This window comes from Cryptomeria japonica, chromosome 3 (assembly GCF_030272615.1).
Source record: "Cryptomeria japonica chromosome 3, Sugi_1.0, whole genome shotgun sequence".
In the NCBI taxonomy this organism is placed as follows: domain Eukaryota; kingdom Viridiplantae; phylum Streptophyta; class Pinopsida; order Cupressales; family Cupressaceae; genus Cryptomeria; species Cryptomeria japonica.
The window spans coordinates 898,855,596-898,863,749 of record NC_081407.1 but is presented as its reverse complement, the minus strand read 5'-3'; positions in this window follow the sequence as shown (position 1 = coordinate 898,863,749).

The window sequence follows — 8,154 nt, the reverse complement described above, 5'->3', positions numbered from 1 at the left end:
AATATGGTTTCTATGGAAATGGTGGAAAAGTTGAACTTACACCGTAAAAAACATCCCCATCCTTATCGTATTGCATGGTTTAAAAAGGGGAAAGAAGTCATTGTCGATAAGAGATGCTTAATCAAATTTTCAATAGGGAAGTCTTATAAAGATGAAATATGGTATGATGCCATTCCAATGGATGCATACCACGTGTTATTGGGAAGACCATAACCGTATGATAGAAAAGTTATGCATGATGGGCAGAAAAATACATATACTTTATGAAATGATGGCTCTAAAGTAATATAATTGGCTCTTAAGGATGAGGGGAAGACTGAGAGTATGTTGACAACAAAAGAGCTTATCAAAGAAATTAATGTAAGAGGCTTATGTTATGCACTGATGGCCCAAAGAAGAGAAGAAGCGAAAGCAACAAAAGTACTAGAAGAGTTTGTTGATGTTATACCAAATGAGTTACTTGATGGTCTACCACCAAAAATGGATATTCAATATCATATTGACCTAATTCTAGGGGCATCTCTACCTAATCAAGCAACCTACATGATGAGTCCCACACAACATGCAAAGCTCAATAAGCAAGTGACAAAACTTATAAAGAAAGGTGTCATGAGGGAAAGCGTGAGTCTATGTGCTGCATCAACATTGTTAATCCCAAAAAAATATGGTACATGGAGGATGTGCATAGATAGCACAACCATCAATAAAATCAATATAAAATATTGTTTCCCTATACCTCATATTGGAATGACCAAGTCAAAAAAGCATAACAAAGGTAAGAAGTTTTTATGGGTTGGCTACATTTTATCAAAAGTTATTTGAAATTTTAGTAGCATTTTAGCTCCCATAACAGATTGTATCAAAGGCAGGGAATTCCTATGGACTAAAGAAGTTGAGGAGAGTTTTAATTTTTGGAAGAAAAAGGTAACCGAAGCTCCCATACTATCATCACCGGGTTTTGATAAAGTATTTGAAGTGGATTGTGATGCCTCACATTTAGGCATTAGAGTTTTACTTACTCAAGCTGGTAAACCCGTCGCTTTCTTCAGTGAAAAGTTGAATGGTGCAAGAAAGAATTATTCTACCTTTGATTTAGAATTTTAAGCAATTGTGCAAGCATTGAGAAATTGAAGGCATTATCTTGTTCCCAAGGAGTTTGCATTATTTAGAGATCACATTGCATTGAAATATCTAAATACTCAAAAGAAGTTGAATAACAAACATACAAAATGGGTCTCTTTCTTACAAGGTTATACTTTGTTCTGAAGCATAAGTTAGTTAGGCAAAACCAAGTTGCAATTGCTTTGAGTAAGTGTATCTTTCTTTTGTCAACTATGGAAAATGAGGTAATTGGGTTTGATATTATAAAGGAACAATATGAATCTGATAATGATTTTTGGGAGATTGTGGAATAGTTGAATGTTCTAACAGTTGGTGATTTGCAACACACTTGGGGTGAATATTTCATGCAGGATGGCTACCTCTTCAAGGGAAACCAACTATGTATTCCGGTTGGATCTATAAGAGAAACATTATTCCAAAGCTTCATAGTGGTGGATTAGCTAGGCATTTTGGAAGGGACAAGACAATAGCTTTGATTGGAGACAAATACTACTGACCGAAGATGAAGTGATATGTCACGAAGTATGTGATGAGGTGTATAATCTGTCAAAGGGCTAATGGACACTCCAAAAATATTGGATTATATATGTTGTTACCAGTAACTACAAGACCATGGATAGATTTAAGTATGGATTTTGTGTTGGGACTGCCAAACACACTTCGGGGTAATGATTCCATTTTTGTTGTTGATAGATTCTTTAAAATGTCTCATTTTATTGCTTGCAAGAAAACTAGTGATGCAACTAGGGTGGTAGACTTATTTTTTAGAGTTGTTAGATTACATGATTTTCCTAGGACTATCATCTTCGATAGAAATACCAAGTTTTTGAGTCACTTTTGGAGGACTGTGTGGAAAAAAATGGGAACTAAATTATGGTGCAATAGTGCTAATCACCCACAAATAGATGGGCAAATTGAAGTTGTAAATCGAAGCTTGGGAAACCTATTAAGGTGCATCATTGGTTAAAATCCTAGTCAGTGGGACCTGGCACTGCCACAAGCTGAATTTGCCTACAATAGTTCAGTAAATCAATCTATAGGAAAGTATCCTTTTCAAGTTGTCTATGGAAAGAATCCCCAAGGTGTGTTAGATTAAGTGCAATTACCTATTTGAGATAGAATTAGTGATGATGGAGAAGCATACGTTGAGCAAGATTACTAAGAAGATTAATGATAATGCATATGAGGTAGATCTAGTAGAGCATTTGGATATTTCACTTGTATTTAATATTTTAGACTTTATGCTTTCCATGGTGAGATTGGTGATGAGGATGGTGAAGGTGAAGTTGGTTGGCAACAATAAATTTCAAATAAGCACACAAAGAAAATTGCACAGATACTAGACAAGAAGATTATTACCACTCAACATGGGTATAGTGAATGGAAAATTAGGGTTTCACAATTTATGCTTCGTAAACTAGGAAATGGCCTAACTTTAACAAACAATACATTAAAAGGAGGATAAACTCAATAGATCCAACCTGAATTCTATTTTGAAGAGGGTTGAATGCTAATTGAAGTCTTATTCCCATTTTGTTTGAGTTGAAATTGTGTTGGATTTAGGTTTTGAATTGCAAATGCTAAATCTATAACAATGAGAAATTAAAATGAAATGATGAAAACAGAATGTTGCAAAATTCAAACAAAGCTATAAACTGGGATTTGAGCAGAAGAAGATGATCGAAACCTGTACTTGAAAATTTGGCTTGATTTTTTGAGACCATGGTGGTAGTCGCCTTGGTGCTTCAACTACAAACATAGGCAAGTTGGGTCTTTCTGGAAATGGAAAGAGATATCGAGTCCATTGGTGACCAAAAAACTGCCTGGGACCAAGGTTCCCATCGCCTCGGTCATCCAAATTCACTTTGGTCCTCCTGTAGCACCTTGGTCCTGGGGGGTCTTTGAAAGTTTTGTAAAAGCTAGTTTTTTTTTTTTGTCTTCTCTATCCGTTTTTGTCTTCACTGTCCCCAAATTTGCCATCTACACACCGAAAAAAGGGAAATTGTGTTGTGGATAGGGGTTTGCCTTATATCAAATCCTGGGTTTGGAATTAACCCTAATTGAAATAGAAATTGAACTTGAACTGAATTGGAAAATATTGCCTTTTGAGGGAAAGGCCGAATTGCTTGAATGTAGATGATTATACCTTCAATAGGTGATGCAATGCTCTTAGGATAAGTCCTCCATGTGTTGATGCAATAACATGATAAACCACATAAAATACATCATGAAATCATAATTGAAACATAATATGAAGATGCCTTGATGTAGTGTGTTGCTCCTTGACTCAGATATGCTCTTGACGAAGAAGAATTGTTCTTGAATTGATGATAATGCTACCATAAAGAGTCACGTTGAAAATGAATCGAGAGGGATACCTTATATAGGGATTTTTAAATTAAAATCACCATTAGGCTGACTTACAATTGATATATTTTTGCATGGAGCAGGATTTGAATTAGAAAGGACCACCGAATTATCCTCTTGATTTTCAAGAAAAAAAGTTTGGGACTAGGGTGGTGGTCGCCATTGTCTTATCAACATTTTTTTAAATTTCTAGGGATGCGAGATAATGGGATTCTAATGTTGATTCCAACTCAGTGGCTCAAACCAAGATGTATAGATATGTGAAATATGTTTTGAGAGTTGAAATTAGGGTCAGATTAGAATTAAGTCACGATTAAAATAATAAAGGGCACACCTAGAATTAAGGGCCCAAATAAGAGTATGATGATGTAATAAAGTGGAATAAGACCCATAATATTGATTTAAATATTAATTTAAATCAATAAAGGTCCTATAATGGATAGATGAAAAGGAAAGACTAAAATAGGTTATAAGAGAGTATGAAATTGGAAACATTAATAAAGGTTTACAATTTATGACGCTACATTTAGCCCCCATTTTAGTGGAGTACAATCTTATAGTCATACTCTTGGTAAAGTAGAAATGAAGAGAGAGAGAATCTGAGAACAAGATAAACTAGGATATGATAATGTTGAGGAGTGTTCAAGCCCCTAAGGATAGAATCCTATAAATCCATGCAAGTAACCTTCACGTATAAACAAAAGTAAACAATATTAGTACTAAAACACAAAGCTCCAAGTCAACTAGTTGAAGAGACCTCGAAAATCAAAATGTCTGAACTGCTAATATCATTTTTGGCATGTTATTGCAAAAGCGCAAGTGGACTTATAGAAAGAACAAGGACGTACACCAATTGAAAGCATTATAAACCATGATCCAACACTAGCAAATCTGTGTTATGCTATGGGTTCAAGGGAGAGAAAGAAAAAACATGAATTCCATGGGCTAGCAAGCTGCCTCAAGCTTAGTGACCCATGTTGGGGAGGATAGTTGGAATAGTCTAGCTATGTTTTTTTAGTTCCACTCATCCTAGTGCATATGATGTTTGTTTTCGGGAACATCTTGTATAAGAATTTTTTTTCTCTGGTTTTGAGCATGTGTAACCCTGTAAAAGACAAATGATGCATAAAATGAGGATGAAGCATGAGGATGGAACAATCCCATGTTGATAAATGAAATTAGGATGCAATAATCCCATAAATGAAAGGACAAAATAGGGATGACAAATGTGTATACAACAATCCCATATTGATAATTGGTAGTTGAAAATGTAACTAGGAGGCCGCACATATGCCCCCCACACTCTCTCTTAACATGTCAACATAGCCCTATGTTGATGTCTTAAGGTAGATAGAAACAATGATACCCACCTTCGACACCAAGGAGATATTTGATAAGAATAAATGCATGCACTCCAAGCTAGGAAGAAAGATTCCTGGATAGGCTTCATTTCTCTAAGCAAGAAATAATTGTAAAAGAGACATCTCACAACAAATGTAAAGGGGTCCTTTTGAGGGATGCATGATTGACAAATGAGGAAGAGATCTTTGCATAAAGATATCCACCTCCAAAATTAGAGGGGATGTTTAATAAATATGACATCTTAAAAAGGATTAGAGGACTAAGAATACACACCTTCTCCAATGTTTAGGAAAAAGTGGATTCTTAGTGAAGGATTGCACACTTTCACTAAGGAGACATTGTTCATAAAAGATGTACCATTTCAAACAACGCATATGCACTCGCATAAAGGACAATTCTATGCAAGAAATGACATCAAATTATGAAACATGTAACTCAACTAAGGAAAAAGGCAAGTTTTGGAAAAAGAGAGAGAATTGAAACATTATTCTTGCCCCCCAAGCATGGAGACAAGGAAACCAGAGAGAGATCATTTATAAAAGACACACACTTCCGAGATAAGAAAAAGATCCTCATTACGGATACATTTTCCTACAAGAGGGATGAGATCCCCAACAGGGATATGCATGTCCACAATAGAGAAGTGTCCATTATTAAAGATGACAAAGAGAAGAATTGAAAGGTTATTCTTGTTCCTCAAGAAAGGAGACAAGAAGAACGATGTTATTATGTTGATACCTAATTATGGTTGCACTTGAAATTGTACCATCATGAACAACAATTAACCCTTGACAGGTAAGCTACCAATGTCACATAATGAGGAGCAACATAACAACCACTAATGTTATGTAGAAGGAATAAGATGAGAGTCCAAATCATTGTCATCTAGTATTTGAATGATGCCAGTTACAATAAGTTGTTGAATTTTATTTGTTAAATCATGACATTCAATTGTGGAATGGCCATGGATTTGATGATACTTGCAAAAAGAAGGATTGTGTTGATTTTTCTTACGATTATTTGTTTGATTTTTTTGAGGGAGTAATCAAGTTGGCTTTAAGAAGCTCACACAAAATACTTTGTTGTGATGAAAAGTTGTAAGAAAACATAGATGCATTAGACAATGGGGAAGGGGATGTCAGCAAATGAGGATTTTGGAAACCTAGACCTTGTATAGAGTTCTCATGACCATCAAAACTTTGTTGCACACATCCTAAACCATGTCCATTTTATCCATGTGTAAAATCAAATATATGTGGTGAAATGTCAAGAGGAGAGGGTTCATTCTTAGTATTAAAGTCTAAAGAGCCCCCATCATCATCAAGCTATGTATTGGAAGGAGAGGTGGGAATTTATTTAGAGGAAGTTTGTATAAATGACATACAAGGCTCCTTCAAGGCTTCATTCTTAGATTGAGAGATCTTATACTTATTGAAGGAAGATATAAATTTTAATGTACCCCAATTCCTTGCTAAGGAAGCATCATTGATAGGAGATTGTGTTGTTGAAGGAATCATAGTATTAAAGGGAGAAATGCATCCTACTTCATCATCAACAAAATCATAAGGATTAGGATCAACTTGGATTGTGTGAAGTTCATTGTTATATAAGACTTTGATTGTGTGATGAAGAGTAGAAGGGACTGTTTTCATAGCATGAATCCATAGTCTACCTAGAAGAAGGTTATAATTAAGATGGTTGGGAATGGCATGAATAGGAGTAGGTAAAGTCACAAGTCCTATTTTGATAGGTAATATGTCTATACCAAGTGACTCTCTAGGAACATTATCAAAGCCATGAACATAAAGAGGGTTTGGTTGAATAGAAGAATGATCCCAATTTATCTTGTCTAATAAGTCAACATAACAAATGTTAAGTGTTCGTATTTGTAATCGGCCCAAAAACTTTGAGCCTGGAAACTTTGAGTAAGCAGCAATGGGGGAAGGAGCAGTAAGCGGCAATGGGGGAATTCAAAATTCAAATTCTCTGTAAGGCGGGAACTCTAGTTCCAATGATGGGAGCATCCAGATTGTAGCTGGTTCCATAGGAGAGAAGGATAAGCCTCCAGACAATCCGAAAGCTGCTGCTATTCAACAGACTAGTGGTACTCTGCCAGAGAAGACAGTGGGTTCCTCTGGGCCCTTGGGGGAAGGGACTAGTGGGGGGCCCATCCCACGTGACGGTTCCGGGGAGAGCGGAAAAGAATAAAAAAAGTGGTCTTCCCTTTTTGGAACTAGACCAACTGGTAAATCCTCTTTTCCTCCTGTCAAGAGTATATCTGATCCTTCAGGAGGTAAGTTCGCTATTTCTATCCCTGATTTGGTTTTGGACCATAATATTAATAGCATGTCGAACTCCTTGGTAGGCAGATTTATGGGACTGCATCCTAACATTGAAGTTGTTAGGGCCTATGTCAAACGAAAATGGACCCTTAAGGGTAATGTTGAAATTTTGGCCTTACCTAAAGGCCTTCTGTCCTTTTCTTTCTCTTGCGAAGAAGATAAACGCATGATTCTTTGTGGAAGCCCCTGGTTGGTAGGAAAGACAACCTTGGTTCTTCATAAATGGCAACCGAATCTGAATATGAATGACTCTCTCTAGACACAAGTTCCAGTTTGGGTTAAGCTGCCAGGCTTGCCTCTAGAATATTGGGCAGAAAGTATCTTCTCTGGAATTGCAAACTCTTTTGGTGAACTGCTTTCTATAGACCCAGTAACAACTTCAAAAAGGAGACTCACTTATGCTAGGTTTTGTGTAGGGATAGCCCATGATGCAGATATGCCAGAACAGATAGATCTAGTATCAAAGCTGGGAACATGGAAGCAACATATTGAATATGAATCTATTCCCTTTGCCTGCTTCCATTGTAAAAAAGTAGGGCACTGGGCGAAGTCCTATCCCATCAAACCCAAGGCAGAATCCAGGCAGCCTAAGCCCCATTCTGAGAACCAAAGGGCACCAAAAAAAATGATATGGCAAGTTAAAAACTCAGAAAGTAAAGAAGAAAACTCAAATCGTTTTAATCCCTTGGGGGAGAACAAGGAAGTGCCCTTAGTCTCTATCTCCAGTCGTACAACCTAGGAAGCTCTAAGAAATGATTCAACCATTGTCAACCTTCCGATTACTTCTCAAACAGGGGAGCAGAAAGATTAAACTGATTACCCAAATGATATAGTTGAAGTGGTGGCTGATACTTATGAAGGAAATGAACTGCAAGAGAAAAATGATCAACCAGAGGAAGGAGAAATCCCTGCCTCCCAAGAAGAAAAGACTAATTCCTCTCTGCTCATGTCTAGTCTTGAA